The sequence below is a fragment of the Schistocerca gregaria genome, chromosome 1 (genome assembly GCF_023897955.1).
Source record: "Schistocerca gregaria isolate iqSchGreg1 chromosome 1, iqSchGreg1.2, whole genome shotgun sequence".
Lineage (NCBI taxonomy): Eukaryota > Metazoa > Arthropoda > Insecta > Orthoptera > Acrididae > Schistocerca > Schistocerca gregaria.
This window is the reverse complement of record NC_064920.1, coordinates 983596193-983614207: the sequence shown is the minus strand read 5'-3', so window position 1 is coordinate 983614207 and position 18015 is coordinate 983596193.

Here is an 18015-nt window from a genome sequence, read left to right as displayed (position 1 = left end):
GAAACTCGTATATTGTAGCAGAGTAATGTCTGTAAATCGCGTGGTAATTCGGGTAAGACTTACGTAAATTCCAGGCTGCCCTGTGTGTGTACTGGGTTGTCTGAACTGTGAGTTGAGGACAGTGATATCATTCGTTAATTAAATACGGGTAGATGACAAGTTTTATTTTGAACCTAAAGACATAAAAGAAATTGTTGCAGAATTTTGACAGTTTCCTAAAGAGATGGAGCAGTCGCCCTCCAGCCGAAAATTGTTATAAGATATTACATGGTAGTTTGCCACCAGAGTTTACGCGGACTTTGCAAACCTAAGTATTGACGGTGTTTTTCTTCAATGCTGCTTTTAACGCCGCCTGAACAGTATATACATATGCAACAAAACGGGCTGGTGATCAGATGCCGTATTGAGGTAGGTGGAACTCTTGTAGTGCACAGTACGAGGGATAGTGTAGAAACATTTACGTCACATTTCAACCCCCCCCCCCCCCCCCCCGCACTGTCCTTTACATTCAATAAAGGTGACACATCTCGGATTGTTTACAGTTATTCATGTAATGCGACCGATTCACCCAGACTCGTGCGGAGTATGTGGCGATGGCTGCTGTGTAGGACAGCGTTTGTCCCCGTAATTTCGACGCTGTCGTCCTCTGTTTGTTTCATCCTGTATACTATACCGCAAAACACTGGAGACTGTATAGAGGTTTCCTACACCACCAGCCACCGCGACTACAGAGCATCATCACATTCATAGCAGACGAGGCCTGGCCTCACGGCAGCCAGCTCCATCTGCACCACTAGCGATCGCGGCAATCAGTCGCGATAATGGAAAATTAAAAACGAAAGGTCTCGAACTACACGCGATCTGTCCGTGTGCAACGTCACGCTTTCTGCTGGTGAGGAAGTCTAGCGGCAAGTGCCTGCCTGTAAATTGGACGTTATGTAGCGTCATTGGATGACGTCTCTACAAGGGTTCCTATACTCATTTTGATCCTCAAAACACCTTCTAAATTCCCACGAAGTTTGCTGTTGTAATTTTGAAACAACCTATATATATTATTGCAGTGACTGTGTTGTTAAAAAGAACTATGAACTGAATGTCCGAAGGAATACTGCATTAGTAGCAGAGGCAGTGCAATATTCCCTTTATCCGTCGACACCAGGGAGCGACATTCAATTTAGAATCTCCGTTACATACCACACGAAGGATTAAACGGCACAGAGACACAGGATCGACATTATTTTACTCTGTTATCGACTCAGGATGCACCGACGATTAATTAAATCACTGAGATAACTGTAAGCAGTAAAACTGTCTACACTGTTTTCTTCTGCGCCGCTCTTCTCCCAGTTTCTTTGCACTTCTTGTACTACATGTTTTTCTTCCTATTACCTTCTTTCAGTTCTGTTTTAGCGTTGTCTCTTCGCCTTGTCAAAAATGCCTAATCATTTTTCGAAGTCATTCAAAGGTTCGCTCAATCAATTTCTCACGCACATTTCACGGCAACAGTTTGATCAAGCAACTAATACATTTATCATCAGTAAAAGATTCGTTCAAAATGTAATTTTGTCGCAGTATTCATACGAGAAACAGTTTGCCATCCTTTACATTCTGTTGGTAGTTCTTGAGCAAGAAATGTTTAATATTTAATGCGCCATTGCTAAATATCTAACTCATTAACCATTTAACACTAAACAGTAACGCAATCACGCCACATTTACCGCTTTTATCTGTGTTTTCTTCTTCATTCAGAATACGTCAAATTCTGAGCAGCTTCGTGAAATTAGCTATGTGAAAATGTTAATCAAATATTTTCGATGTGGGAGCCTGGTAAACCACTGATATAATATTTCCAAAACATCAGACAGTGACAGACATTGAAGAAGATTAGTACTTCATTGTGGAAGATATAACCCGTTATTAACAATATCCAGGAGCCGATTATGAACTAGCAAAACTAATTTTTTAAAAAGAAAAAAAGAACGAGAGAAGAAGCAGGTAATCTATACATATCAACGGTATTTCCCAGGTAACAACAGATCTTCCACAATGCATATGAATTGATACTCTACTTCATGAACGAAATAAACTACAGACTTTTATTATCATAGTATCACTAAAATCTTTGTCATTATTAAAATTCTCTGTTCGAAATGGAACCAGAAACCTAATACAATATTAAGACTCATGGGATACACTAGTTTTTTTCAGAACCAGAACTAAAATTTCGATACTTGAATTTCACGTTTGCTTATAATACCAAATGAGCTGCCAAGATTCGAGGGTGGCTCAGAGTTACCGATTCAATCAATCAATAGACTGAGCTTACGAACCAGTTTGTCATGTTTCCGTGGATACCCTTTACCGTAATGAAGATATGGATTTGACAGACACTCTTAATTCATCAGAAGACCATTTTTCTAGTCGTATGTGACAGGGAGACATTAAAATACGCATGTCTGCCTCATCGACCAATCACCACCGCATGCCAGTAGATGCCAAAACTACATTATTTATGTCGTAAATGCTTAGTTTCAAGTAATCTGCGTGAAAACGAATGCTGAAGATGTTCCTGTTCTTTCACGAGCGCAATTTTTAATCCTACAGTTCTATTACACGCCATTTAAACATTAGTGGCCTTCACATTTCGCTTTAAGGCAGCATTTGCAGCACAAAACTTCAGCCATTTGTCTTTCTTTGAAAGCGTGATATGTAAACTTTAATAATTTTCTTTCCTCTCGTTCTACATCCCTTTTTGTGGGGAGGAATTAGTTCCGCCCTCATCCACTCGAAAGAGCAAAGATAAATTACGCACAGGTAAAAGCAAATGCCACACTGTCTCTGACGTTAAAGTGACCGAACAACGTATGAGATGTAAAGCATATGGCTGAACGCTAGCGCAGACCGCAGTGAATACCCGATAATTAAAAAAGCGCAAATCACTGTGGTATCTCGTTAACGTTCATTGCACTGTAATGAACAAAGTGACGTGACTTCTCTCGCTAATTATTCGCGTCACCGTATGCGCAATGAGACTGTTAAACACACCTGTATGTTCCCTCATTTCACGCACGCTACGTACGAAAATATATCAGCGCAGGTGGCTGTGTTAACACACCTTCGTGTTTCCCGATGTTAACTGCCATGGACAAAACATATTACAAACGCATAACGTTGCTCTAGAAATACTTGTGAAGTGTGAATTTCTCATTCAGTAAATATATTCAGACGCTTGAATGATTTAGTAAATTAAAGAAAAAACAATCATGTCGTTGAAGCAGGAAAAGCTTGGTCATTCAAATCTTCTGATCGTTTGGACTCGAGACACATTATCCATATACTAGGCTACTCTGGAAATACACTGGCTGTGGGTGGTTAAAATAAAAGTAATGTTTTTGGCACACGCCCGTGACTGGACTGTTGGTCTGACTGCAGTCAGTGTGTAGCCAAGCCAACCAACGAGGCAATGGAAGGCATGGTGGGTTGGGGGGATTTAGGGGCTGGTGCGGAAAGTCCTATCCTCCCAACGTCTTTTACACCCATGAATGATCATCAGTACTTATCCTAACAGCAGGCTGAGTGTATTTCTGTCAATTCTGGAGAGACAGGAAAGGAGGGAGGTACCCGCTCCATCCAATATTGAACCTAGGACCTCAAGTGCCGCAGTCTTGTGCTCTACCATATAGACCACCACAGACACAATACACTGATAGGTGACAGAATAAAGTAATGAAGATAACTTTTTTAAGAGTCATACAGTATAAGATTTCACTGGTGGTACTGAGATAGTGTTAAATTTCCGGGCTACAAGGCCGTGGTCGATGCATAAACTTTATCTTAATGTTTCCTCTCCGACTGCGGGAGACATCTTCAGAGGTAAAATGGACTAGACCACTTTACGTCATAAGATGTCTCCAGCAGTCGGAGAGTAAACGTTACGAGGAAGTTTTATACATCGACCACGGCCTCATAGGCCTAATAGGCTGGAAGTTGTGAGTGACGTAGTTTAATAACCATCACATGAACTCGTGAACCGCGAGAAACTACAACATATAACCATGAATCTATAATAAATACTGGCAAATACACAACTGCTGGTACGTTGCTTCAGTGGTAGCCTCACAAAGATCGTTGTCGTATCCTAAAACATGAAATACGTTGATTTTGCGATCCGGCAGGAAATCTGATGATACAACCAAGAATTATTACGCCGTGAAAACATGCGCAGTCACGTACTGTCTTATTCATTGTCCTACTGATAACGTACATTTGAGTAATTTTTAGCTGGAGTTTGCTACAGAAGACTCTTTTACCTCCTGTTACGTACAAGATACTATTCAATACAAGCTTTAATTCCGGTGGACACATACTTGCATTCTTAACGTAGTGATTTAAGTGACTTTCTAAGCACCTGCACTGTCCATAATTGGTCACTTGTGATGACGGTGATAAAGTGGTAAAGGAGGTAACATCCATGGTCAGTAATGTAGCATATGCTACAGGCCAGGTTGCGGTTGTATTATACTATCAGGACAGGAAAGCGTTTATCTTATGGAATAAAATGAAAAAATAATTTTCCAGCAGTCGTTTAAATATCTTGTCGATGTCACTGAAAGTAAAGTAAGATTACTAGTACTGTATACGACGTAAGGGGGTGACAAAGTCGTACTACCTGCCTCAAATGAAGACCAGTCTCGGAAATTCTAAGGCATCAAAAAATTAACTGCTGAATACGTGAACTTTAATTCTGGGTTCTATGATGTTGGTAAGATAAATGTAATAAATATGAATGTGTTTAAACAAGTAAAACCCTATTCGGTGAATCTCAATTTGTCGCATTCCTACACGTGGACTATTTGTCCGCTGGAGTCGTTGGCGTAATTTTTTTTCTTTGCTGTAATTTTAAAACCTGTACAACAGGCAGGCTGTCAGCAGCTTTCTATGCTGCTCTTCAGCCAGAGGATATACAATGAGGAAATACAGAAAGATTAGACATAGGTTACAGAACGGTGGGCAAGAAAACAGTTGACACAGAAAGATAAAATGGAGCCGTTCACACTCGACGAGAATCCACACTTGAAACTGTTGATACGACGCACAAACACTGAAGACGACGACGGCACAGGTGAACGACGGAGTGCGACTGTGAACACTGAACACTAAACACGACGGCACACACGAGACACTGATGGCGATAACCTCGCGCGCGAAAGTCCACATAGTGTGTGCGAGTCTGGGGACCTGCCAAGAGGGGAAAAAGGCCGGGGGGAGGGGGGGGTGGAGAGTGGAGAACAAAGACTCCAGTTGCTGAGGAGATGGGAGGAGGAGTAGAGGGACAGGGGAGGGGAAGCCCGGGGGAGGATTGGGGAGAAAGGGAGGAGGGAGGGAAGGTGCCCAAAGGAACAGAGACAGGAAGAGTGAAGGAGGATCAAAGTTGGTAGGAGGGGTATATGGAGGGAACGAGGACATCATCAGGGGGGGGGGGGGGGGGGAAGCTGGCGGAAGCCACCTTGGGAGAGGGTAAGAAGGGTAGAGAGATGGAGACCGGGTGGGACGTGGGAATACAGGCGCGGCAGCGGGTGGGGGCGGGAGAGGATGGGCGAGACAAGTGGGTGAGGAGGATCGAGTTTGCGTGATGTGTACTGGATCCTTAGCCTCTCAAGGAAAAGGAGGAGGTGGGGGAATGGAATGAGATCATACAGGATCCGCGTAGGGGAGGGGAGACGGATGCAATAGGCAAGGCGGAGAGCATGGCGTTCAAGGATTTGGAGGAAATTGTAAAAGGTAGCGGGGGCGGAGATCCAGGCCGGATGGACGTAACAAAGGATAGGGCGGATGAGGGATTTATAGGTGTGGAGTATGGCGGAGAGGTCCAGACCCCATTTGGCGCAATGCCTTGGCGAGAACATCTATTGTGAGATATACCCACAACAGTGGAGAACAGGAAAATATATGCCGATAATTCAGTTAAGATTTATACACCCCTTAGTGTAACACGACATACAGTTCATTTCTCAGACATAGTTTCCTTTCCACTGATTGTGACCAGGCCAAATATCTCACAAAATAAGCGTCAAATGAAAAAAATAGAAAGAACGAAAATTGTCTAGCTTGAAGGGGGAAACCAGATGGCGCTATGGTTGGACCGCTAGATAGCGCTGCCATCGGTCAAACGGATAACTGCGTTTTCTTAAAAAGGAACACCCATTTTTTATTACATATTCGTGTAGTAGGTAAAGAAATGTGAATGTTTCAGTTGGACCATTTCTTTCGCTTTCTGATAGATGCCCCTGTTATAGTCACAAACAATGGCTCACAATTTTAGACGAACAGTTGGTAACAGGTAGGTTTTTTAAATTAAAATACAGAACGTAGATACGTTTGAACATTTTATTTCGGTTGTTCCAATGTGATATATGTACCTTTGTGAACTTATCATTTCTGAGAACGCATGCTGTTATAGCGTGATTACCTGTAAATACCAAATTAATGCAATGATCAAAATTATGTGCGTCAACCTCAATGCATTTGGCAATACGTGTAACGACATAGCTCTCAACAGCGAGTAGTTCGCCTTCCGTAATGTTCGCACATGCATTCACAATGCGCTGACGCATTTTATCAGGCGTTGTCGGTGGATCACGATAGCAAATATCCTTCAAAGAACAGAAAGAATTCCCGGGAGTCAGATCCGGTGAACGTGCGGGCCACGGTATGGTGCTTCGACGATCAATCCACCTGTCATGAAATATACTATTCAATACCGCTTCAATCGCACGCGAGCTATGTGCCGGGCATCCATAATGTTGGAAGTACATCACCATTCTGTCATGCAGTGAAATATCTTTTAGTAACGTCGGTAGAATATTACATAGGAAACACGCATACATTGCACCATTTAGATTGCCATCGATACAATTGGGCACACTATCCTTCCTCCCAAAATGCCGCATCATACATTAACCCGCCAAGGTTGCTGATGTTCCGCTTGTTTCAGCCATCGTGGATTTTCCGTTGCCCAATAGTGCATATTATGCCGGTTTACGTTACCGCCGTTGCTGAATGACGCTTCGTTGCTAAATAGAACGCGTGCTAAAAACTTGTCATCGTCCCGTAATTTCTCTTGTGCCCAGAGGCAGACTGTACACGACGTTCAAAGTCGTCGCCTGCAATTGCTGATGCATAGATATATGGTACGGGTGGAATCGATGTTGATGTAGCATTCTCATCACCGACGTTTTTGAGATTCCCGATTCACTAGCAATTTGTCTGCTACTAATGTGCGGATTAGCCGCGACATCAGCTAAATCAACTACTTTGGCATCATCATTTGTTGCAGGTCGTGGTTGACGTTTCACATGTGGCTGAACGCTTCCTGTTGCCTTAAATAACGTAGCTATCCGGTGAACGGGTAGCCGCAACGCATACATAGCAAACGCCCTTTGGGCATTTTGACCACAATAGCCATACATCAACACGATATCGACCTTTTCCACAATTTGTTAAACGGTGCATTTTAACACGGGTAATGTATCACGAAGCAAATACCGTCCGAATTGGCGGATCGTTACGTGATGCCACGTGTTATAAGTTCGTGACTATTACAGAGCCATCTATCACAAAGCGAAAAAAGTGGTCCAACTAAAACATTCATATTTCTTTACGTAGTACACGAATATGTATTAAAAAATTGGGTTCCTATTTTAAAAAACGGCTTCGGTCCCGGGTTCGATCCCCGCCACTGCCTAAATTTTGATAAATAATCAGCATTGGCGGCCGAAGACTTCCGGCATAAGAAGTCAGCCTCATTCTGCCAACGGCCTTGTCAAAGAGGGCGGAGGAGCGGATAGAGGTTCAGGGCACTCTCTTGTCCTAGGGTTGGGAAATTGCCCCTAAAGGCGGAAGAATCAGCAATGATCAACGACATGAGAATGCAGAAGGCAATGGAAACCACTGCATTAAAGACACGTAACGTGTATCCACAGGACATGTGGCCTGTAGTTGAAGAAGTGTCATGATGATCTCTCCATTGGCAAAATATTCCGTAATAGTCCCCCATTCGGATCTCCGTGAGGGGACTGCCAAGGGGGAGGTTACCATGAGAAAAAGATTGAATAATCAACGAAAGGGTAATGTTCTACGAGTTGGGGCGTGGAATGTCAGAAGCTTGAACGTGGTAGGGAAACTAGAAAATCTGAAAAGGGAAATGCAAAGGCTCTATCTAGATATAGTAGGGGTCAGTGAAGTGAAGTGGAAGGAAGACAAGGATTTCTGGTCAGATGAGTATCGGGTAATATCAACAGCAGCAGAAAATGGTATAACAGGTGTAGGATTCGTTATGAATAGGAAGGTAGGGAAGAGGGTGTGTCACTGTGAACAGTTCAGTGACCGGGTTGTTCTAATCAGAATCGACAGCACACCAATACCGACAACGATAGTTCAGGTATACATGCCGACGTCGCAAGCTGAAGATTAACAGATAGAGAAAGTGTATGAGGATATCGAAAGGGTAATGCAGTATGTAAAGGGGACGAAAATCTAATAGTCATGGGCGACTGGAATGCAGTTGTAGGGGAAGGAGTAGAAGAAAAGGTTACAGGAGAGTATGGGTTTGGGACAAGAAATGAAAGAGGAGAAAGACTAATTGAGTTCTGTAACAAGTTTCAGCTAGTAATAGCGAATACCCTGTTCAAGAATCACAAGAGGAGGAGGTATACTTGGAAAAGGCCGGGAGATACGGGAAGATTTCAATTAGATTACATCATGATCAGACAGAGATTCCGAAATCAGATACTGGATTGTAAGGCGTACCCAGGAGCAGATATAGACTCAGATCACAATATAGTAGTGATGAAGAGTAGCCTGAAGTTCAAGACATTAGTCAGGAAGAATCAATACGCAAAGAAGTGGGATACGGAAGTTCTAAGGAATGACGAGATGCGTTGGAAGTTCTCTAACGCTATAGATACAGCAATAAGGAATAGCGCAATAGTCAGCACAGTTGAAGAGGAATGGACATATCTAAAAATGGCCATCACAGAAGTTGGGAAGGAAAACATAGGTACAAAGAAGGTAGCTGCGAAGAAACCATGGGTAACAGAAGAAATACTTCAATTGATTGATGAATGGTGGAAGTAGAAACATGTTCCATGAAAATCAGGAATACAGAAATACAAGTCGCTGAGGAATGAAATAAATAGGAAATGCAGAGAAGCTAAGACGAAATGGCTGCAGGAAAAACGTGAAGACATCGAAAAAGGTATGATTGTCAGAAGGACAGACTCAGTATACAGGAAAGTCAAAACAACCTTTGGTGACATTAAAAGCAATGGTGGTAACATTAAGAGTGCAACAGGAATTCCACTGTTAAATGCAGAGGAGAGAGCAGATAGGTGGAAAGAATATAATGAAACCTCTATGAGGGTGAAGATTTGTCTGATGTGATAGAAGAAGAAAGAGGAGTCGATTTAGAAGCGATAGATGATCCAGTATTAAAAGTAGAATCGGAATTTAAAAGAGCTTCGGAGGACTTACGGTCAAATAAAGCAGAAGGGTAGATAACATTCCATCAGAATTTCTAAAATCATTAGGGGAAGTGGCAACCAAACGACTATTAACGTTGGTGTGTAAAATATATCAGTCTGGCGACATACCATCTGACTTTCGGAAAAGCATCATCCACACAATTCCGAAGATGGCAAGAGCTGACAAGTGCGAGAATTATCGCACAATCAGCTTAACAGCTCATGCATCGAAGCTGCTTACAAGAATAATATACAGAATAATGGAAAAGAAAATTGAGAATGCGCTAGGTGACAACCAGTCTGGCTTTAGGAAAAGTAAAGGCACGAGAGAGGCAATTCTGACGTTACGGCTAATAATGGAAGCAAGGCTGAAGAAAAATCAAGACACGTTCATAGGATTTGTCGATCTGGAAAAAGCATTCGACAATATAAAATGGTGCAAGCTGTTCGAGATTCTGAAAAAAGTAGGGGTAAGCTATAGGGAGAGACGGGTCATATACAATATGTACAACAACCAAGAGGGAATAATAAGAGTGGACGATCAAGAACGAAGTGCTCGTATTAAGAAGGGTGTAAGACAAGGCTGTAGCCTTTCGCCCCTACTCTTCAATCTGTACATCGAGGAAGCAATGATGGAAATAAAAGAAAGGTTCAGGATTGGAATTAAAATACAAGGTGAAAGGATATCAATGATACGATTCGCTGATGACATTGCTATCATGAGTGAAAGTGAAGATGAATTAAATGATCTGCTGAACGGAATTAACAGTCTAATGAGTACACAGTATTGTTTGAGAGTAAATCGGAGAAAGACGAAGGTAATGAGAAGTAGTAGAAATGAGAACAGCGAGAAACTTTACATCAGGATTGATGGCCACGAAGTCATTGAAGTTAAGGAATTCTGCTACCTAGGCAGTAAAATAACCAATGACGGACGGAGCAAGGAGGACATCAAAAGCAGACTCCCTATGGCAAAAAAGGCATTTCTGGCCAAGAGAAGTCTACTAATATCAAATACCGGCCTTGATTTGAGGAAGAAATTTCTGAGGATATACGTCTGGAGTACAGCATTCTATGGTAGTGAAACATGGACTGTGGGAAAACCGTAACAGAAGAGAATCGAAGCGTTTGAGATGTGGTGCTATAGACGAATGTTGAAAATAAGGTGGACTGATAACGTAAGGAATGAGGAGGTTCTACGCAGAATCGGAGAGGAAAGGAATATGTGGAAAACACTGATAATGAGAGGGGACAGGACGATAGGACATCTGCTAAGACATGAGGGAATGACTTTCATGGTACTGGAGGGAGCTGTAGAGGGCAAAAACTGTAGAGGAAGACAGAGATTGGAATAAATCAAGCAAATAATTGAGGACGTAGGTTGCAAGTGCTACTCTGAGGTGAAGAGGTTAGCACAGGGGAGGAATTCGTGACGGGCCGCATCAAACCAGTCAGTAGACTGATGAGCCAAAAAAAAAAAAAAAGGAGGGTTAGTTGCTTCCGAGATGGCGAGAGCTGTGCGTCCCGCAGCCGCCCTGACGCTGCCTAAACACCGAGCGATGCCGCGTTTTGGTGCGCATAAGGCTTCACTCAGAACTGCAGAAGTCTCATCTGTTACACCCCCTTTTTGCGTAATACTAGTGTCGATCGCCAATTAAAGGTCATGGTGTTCACATTTGCCACTTGAAGTAAAAATCTGAAACGCGATAATTCTTCTGTTATATAGTTATTGAGAAGCCACATCAGCCACTATAATTTACAACAAGTTAGATACGCAATTAAAGATAATTGAGGGTCACTGTAGACCATTTTGATAGTTTTCTCCTTTGTGAAACTTAATTTAAACCTAGATTATAGATGTGATATATCATAGGTCATCCTTCGATCCATTATAGAACTTGGAAACCCATTCAGGGAATATTCGTTCACATTTTTGTTGAACGCAGTTGGTTTTTACCATCCTGTATTAAAACACTTCCTTTTATCATTAGTGCAATTTATAAACGATGTTTTGTGAATAGAATAAAATTTCCAATGGTAAACGTAACTGCTTTTTCGACGTTATTATACCTGCTAACTAAAAATAGGAAAGCCTTTAACCCCTTTCACTAAATTTAGTTAGTATTAAGACTTTTTTACAGGGAGTGCAGTGGAGCTGACGCTGAGATCGTTAAGTATTTGATTATATCATCGCTAGTCTCACTGAACTCTTCTGAATTCTACATGTCATGTGTGGTCTGGCGTCTCCTTGCCAGCAACAGGTCCCATGTTCAAACTAGTCATTTCCCTAAAAAACACGCTCAGAGCGTCGTTGCGCGAAAATGGTAGGGAGACACGATATAGAACAAGCAGACACCACCATGAATGTTAGAATACGAAGTACTGGATTTGTATTTAAATAACTTGAAATTTTGTAAATATTCCTACGGCTGGACCATAATCACGCTCTAACACACATTATTAGATACACAAACAAATTAAATTATCATATATCAAAGCACTAGAACAAAAGGTTACACCATTAGCCTAATACCTCTATGCTTTCCAAAACATAGTAAATATTTAACCAATTTCCTCATGAATCTTATATATCGGATATAAACAAAGACAGAGACGAATAATTATATTTATAAGCAGGATGCTACTGTTTTTCTTGTAACTGTGGAGTACTTATGGCCTGATGTGATTGATAGTAATAGGCCACTTTGGCCTCCAATAACTCATATACTATTCAAGTTACATGCCTGTAATTTATACCAATTTAGGTTTATACTAGGAGCTTTCTAAAGCCACGTCGATCGACGAAATCAGATGAAGCATTTAAATTTAGGAAATCCGTTGCTGGGTATTAGTTGTATAATTTACCGTCAGATAGTAAACTTTAAACTAATAAAGATATTGAAAAGCTGATTACAGCCAGCATCTCGTGGTCGTGCGGTAGCATTCTCGCTTCCCACGCCCGGGTTCCCGGGTTCGATTCCCGGCAGGGTCAGGGATTTTCTCTGCCTCTTGATGGCAGGGTGTTGTGTGATGTCCTTAGGTTAGTTAGGTTTAAGTAGTTCTAAGTTCTAGGGGACTGATGACCATAGCTGTTAAGTCCCATAGTGCTCAGAGCCATTTGAACCATTTCTGATTACACCATCAGAATCGTTGTGCAAATAATAGTAATGTTTGTTTCTTTTTGAGGTATCATGATTCATCTGGCTACTATCAATTACTATAAGAACTGTGAAATGTCTGCCGTTAAGGTTTCACAAATTCCTTCATGTTTGGCCGTCCCGGCGCAGAGCGTCACCAAGGCATTCTCAACCCCGTGCTCGATGGACCACGTGGTCCGGCCGTTGTGAGGCACCAAGCGGATGCTAACGAGCTCGGCCCTGCGGCACGGCCCGAGCGGTGCCAGCCAACTCTGGACTTAGAATAATTCCAGGGCGCCTCAACTCGCCCGTTACCTCACAATGGTAAGCGACAAATCAGTAGGTCTGAGAAAACAGACCACAAATATTTTAACAAAATCTTATAAATCAGATATTTGAAATACATACAGAAACATTTTCTTTTTCAGGCACAGCATTGCTTTATTACACAGCGTCACTGATTAAATATTTTTAGTATGTAATATCAACTCGAAAAATTTTTTTCTTAATTTCATAAACATGCACTTAACATTATTTATCGAAACACTGTAATCTTAATACACTTACTTAACACACGTACAAAAGAACATCAAAGTCATAATATTAACATTCGGCACAGTTCCAAAAAGAATGAAATGCCAAAACTATACATCCACTATAGTTTTCATTAAGTAACATATACACTCACGCTCTCTCACACATATTCTTTAAAAAAAACATCTTGTAAAATATGAGCATGTGAAATAATGAAACTCTATAATAACAGTTCTGTAACTTACAACAGATTGGAGGGCCGGAGTGGCCGTGCGATTCTAAGCGCTACAGTCAGGAACCGCGCGACCGCTACGGTCGCAGGTTCGAATCTTGCCTCGGGCATGGATGTGTGTGATGTTCTTAGGTTAGTTAGGTTTAAGTAGTTCGAGGTTCTAGGGGACTGATGACCTCAGATGTCAAGTCCCATTGTGCTCAGAGGCATTTGAACCATTTGAGCAATTGTTTACTTGCTCACGAATCGAAAAAGCTGCCAACTGCGATTATCTGAAAGTTGGCAAAGTGACGCCATCTATCCGTTTTTCGTTGAACATTTTACCAATATGAGCGAAACGTGCCGTCTCTGACATTTGACATTTCATTAACAGACTGTTTCTCGCCCCTTACCATTGTTTACTGCTGAGCCCCTCAAATATAGTGCAAGCACACATCTAGACTGAAAGAAATGATATTCTTTGTGAACACGATTGGAGGTCAGTCACTGCAATCTCTTCAAGTTTCTTTCAATAACATTTGGGAGAAATCTGAGGAAGGAATACGACATTGAATATACTGTAGAGAGAGATAGCGGCAGAATGAGACTTTAGCGCAGTATTATAACCACGAAATTATTTGAAATGGAATCTTGAAAATGTTGTACAAAATGTTACCGAAAAACAGAGTTTGAATTAAGCTGCAGGAACATACACCGCAACCTAATGTCGGTCGAAAATCTTTTCCAGCCAGCATGACAGTAATATTCTGAGACGATTGTCAGGCAGAAGAGTCACTTCTAGGTAGCACATGGGTTGTGTTTATATGTTCGTCGTCGTCACTATTGCATGGTTACTTATTATAGTATTGAAAATACATAGCGGGTAAAAGGCAAATTTTTTTAAAGGGACACCTATCTCACAAACACACCGTCATGCAAACACAGGCACACAGAACACAAAGAGACAGCACAGAATCACACCTAAGACCAACAAACACCTCGTACACACTCAGTTATGAGTTTTAGGCAGCCGATGAGGTTGACAACTTACAAAACATAGACTATTATTATTACTATATATGGCATTACAGAAGCTACACAGTAAATTTACAGTATTAGGTTTAAATTTGACGTTGAGATTGCAGCACTTGATGTGACTTCATGCAAATCTCTCTGACCTCCACAATGTCCGTTCCTGCATATCACACTTCTCCTTCATAACAGACCTGCTGCTCGGAGATGTAGCCTGCCGGCCGCCGTGGTCGAGCGGTTCTAGGCCCTTCAGTCCGGAACCCCGCGGCTACCTCGGTCGGAGGCTCGAATCCTGCCTCGGTCATGGATGTGTGTGATGTCCTTTGGTTAGTTAGGATTAAGTAGTTGTAAGTCTAGCGGACAGGTCACCTCAGTTTAGAAGGCTTTCGACACCGTTCCTCACAAGCGTCTTCTAAGCAAACTGCATGCCTATGGAATATTGCCTGAGTTGTGCGACTGGATTCGTGATTTCCTGTCAGGAAGTTCACATTTCGTAGGAACAGACGGAAAGTCATAGACTAAAACAGAAGTAATATCCGGCGTTCCCCAAGGAAGTGTTATAGGCCCTTGGTTGTTTATGATCTATATTAATAGGACGCAATCTGAGTAGACCTATTAGATTGTTTGCAGATGATGCTGTCATTTACCGTCTTTTAAAGTCATGACATGAGAAAAACGAATTGCAAAATGATTTAGATAAGGTATCCGTATGGAGCGAAAAGTGGCAGTTGACCCTGAATAAAGAAAATTGTGATGTTATTCACATGAGTACGAAAAGAGATCCGCTCGATTAGGCGATATGTCACACAAACTTAACGCTGTAAATTCAACTAGATACTGAGGGACTACAATTAGAAATAACCTAAGTTGGAAGGATCACATGGATAATGTTGTGGGTAGGGAAAACCAAAGACTGTGATTCATTGGCAGAACACTTAGAAGGTCCTTCTTCTAAAGAGACTGCTTACACCACGTTTGTCCGCCCTATTCTGGCGTATTACTGTGCGGTGTGGAATCCGCATCAGGTGGGACTGACGGCTGACATCGAAAAAGTACAAGGAAGGCCAGCTCGTTCTGTATTATCGCCAAATAGGAGAGATAATGTCACAGACATGATACGTGAATTGCCGTGGCAATCATTAAAAAAAAGGCGTTTTTCATTGCGACGGATCACATCATGAAATTTCAAGCACCGGTGTTCTCCTCTGGTTGCTAAAGCATTCTTGTGGCACCCATCTACACAGGGAGAAATTATCATCACGATAAAATAAGAGAAATTAGGGCTCGCATGGTAAAATTTTAGTGCTAGTTTTTCCCGCGCACCGTTCGAGTGTGGAACGATAGAGAGGCGGCTTGAAGGTGGTTCATTGAACCCTCTACCAGGCACTTTATTGTCAGTAGCAGAGCAATCATGTAGATGAAGATGTAGATCACATCTAAATTTGTAATAAAATTTCAGTCACCTAAAAAAACATAGTTGAAATTTCCAGGCAAGTACCTCTCGTCTCCCAAACCTCAAATTCATAATTATAAGAAAAAGAACCTCCTTGTTACCTTAGTAAATAATGCCAAATCAAAGAGCATTTCCCCGTCTTTATAACCCGATAGGAATATGGGCGTAGGCCTGAAAAAATGTTATCGGTTTCCGCCCTCGTTACTGAGTGAGTTGGTTTGTGTGCGTGTCTTGTTATCCATTGCGTGCACTAATGTTTTATCAACAATTAAAAATTACCGTCGTATGCACACGAAATACTATCATGCAATTTGAATCACAGCATTCAGTTGGGAGAGATAAGAATACTTCGTCACACTAGTGTATGAGCACCAAGCGGGCAAGCAGCACAGGCCAGCACCCCAAACAGGAAACACGGTTACCGCGCAGTTCCAAGCAGACAGCTGTCGCTGAGTCTCCTTTGATGGAAAACCAGAGCCTCGTAGATATTCACAGACGCTAGCAGATCATCTGCATGACCTGGTGGTGAACAAAAGCACGGTGAGTCGTTCGGCGAGGCGTCTGTCATCATCGCAACAAGGTCGAACAAAAATGTCCTTATCTCCCGCGTTCCGGCCGACCGGACACAGCTGTAACTCCAGCAATGTTGGACCGTGCAGATTTTCTCATTCGACGTGATCTACTGACCACAATCGAACATCTCACTTCGCAACTAGACGGCTCTGTAGGTAGTGATGATACATTCGCCCCTAAGTTGAGGAACTCAAAAAGTGTGCCTGCTGTGTTCGTCGCTGCCTAACACAATAACGTAAAGAGCAACGAAGGACCATCTGTGCGGAGCTACTTGCACGTTTCGAGGCCGATCGTGACAGTCTTTTATCGAGCACAGGGTTCATCACTTCGAACCGGAAATTTCATCGTGGTTGACCGGCAATAGAGCTATAGAACTATGGTACGCTAATGTAAACTACCATATGTAACCGTAGATTTCAGTAGCCGGTAGCTTTCTTAGTAGCCTTGGACAGTTAAGGTCGTAACCACATTACTAGTACATTAGGTATGTTGCATATCTTCAGGGCGTTACCTAATTTCGATCATTTTGTTAGGGTATTTGATCAGTGTTATGTCTGCCGAGCGCTGTTACCAAGCGGGGTGCACTCAGCCCTAGTGCGGCAAACTAAGGAGCTACTTGACTGAGAAGCAGCGGCTCTATCTTCGTAAACTGACATACGGCCGGGAGAGCGGTTTGCTGACTGCATGCTCCTCCGTTTCCGCATTCAGTGACGCCTGTGTGCTGAGAATGACACGGCGGGTGGTCGATACCGTTGGGACTTCCAAGGTCTTTTCCGACGAAGTTTACTTTTCGTTTCATTTGATCAGTGTGTCAGTAGATTCCTGATAAAGGGAAGCGGTGAACAGCCTAGAAAATGAGTCGGATTGTGTAAAGGGTCATGTAACCGATGCAACATGTTTATTGTTCATAGCTATCTCCCTGTGTGTTGCTTGTGAGAAGGCAGTATTTATAGAAAAATGGAAACTACACTGTAGCGCCAAAGAAAGTGGTAAAGGGCTTCGTTATCAAATACAGAGATATGTAAACAGGCAGAATATGTCGCTGTGGTCGGCATTGCCTGTCAGAGAAACGAGTGACTGGCGCAGTTGTTAGATTGGTAATGCTACTACAATGGCAGCTTATCAAGATTAAAGTGAGTTTGAACGCGCTTTTATAGTCAGCGCACGAGCGATGGAACATAACATCTCCAAGGTAACGATTAAATGGTGATTTCCCGTACGACCGTTTCACGAGTGCACCGTGAAATTCAGACATCCTGTAAAACATAAAATCTCCAAAAGCGCTGCGGCCGAAAAAAGATCCTTGAAGAACGGTACCAACGACGACTGAAGAGAATCGTTCAGTGTGACAGAATAGCAATCCTTCCGCACATTGCTGCTGATTTCAATGCTGGGCCTTCAACAAGTGTCAGCGTGCGAACCATTCAAAGAAAGATCGTCAGTCAGGGTCTTCGGAGCTGAAGGCCCAGCCGTGTAACCTTGATGACTGCATGACACAAAACTTTACGCCTCGCCTGGGCCCATCAACACCGACAGTTGATGACTGAAAACATG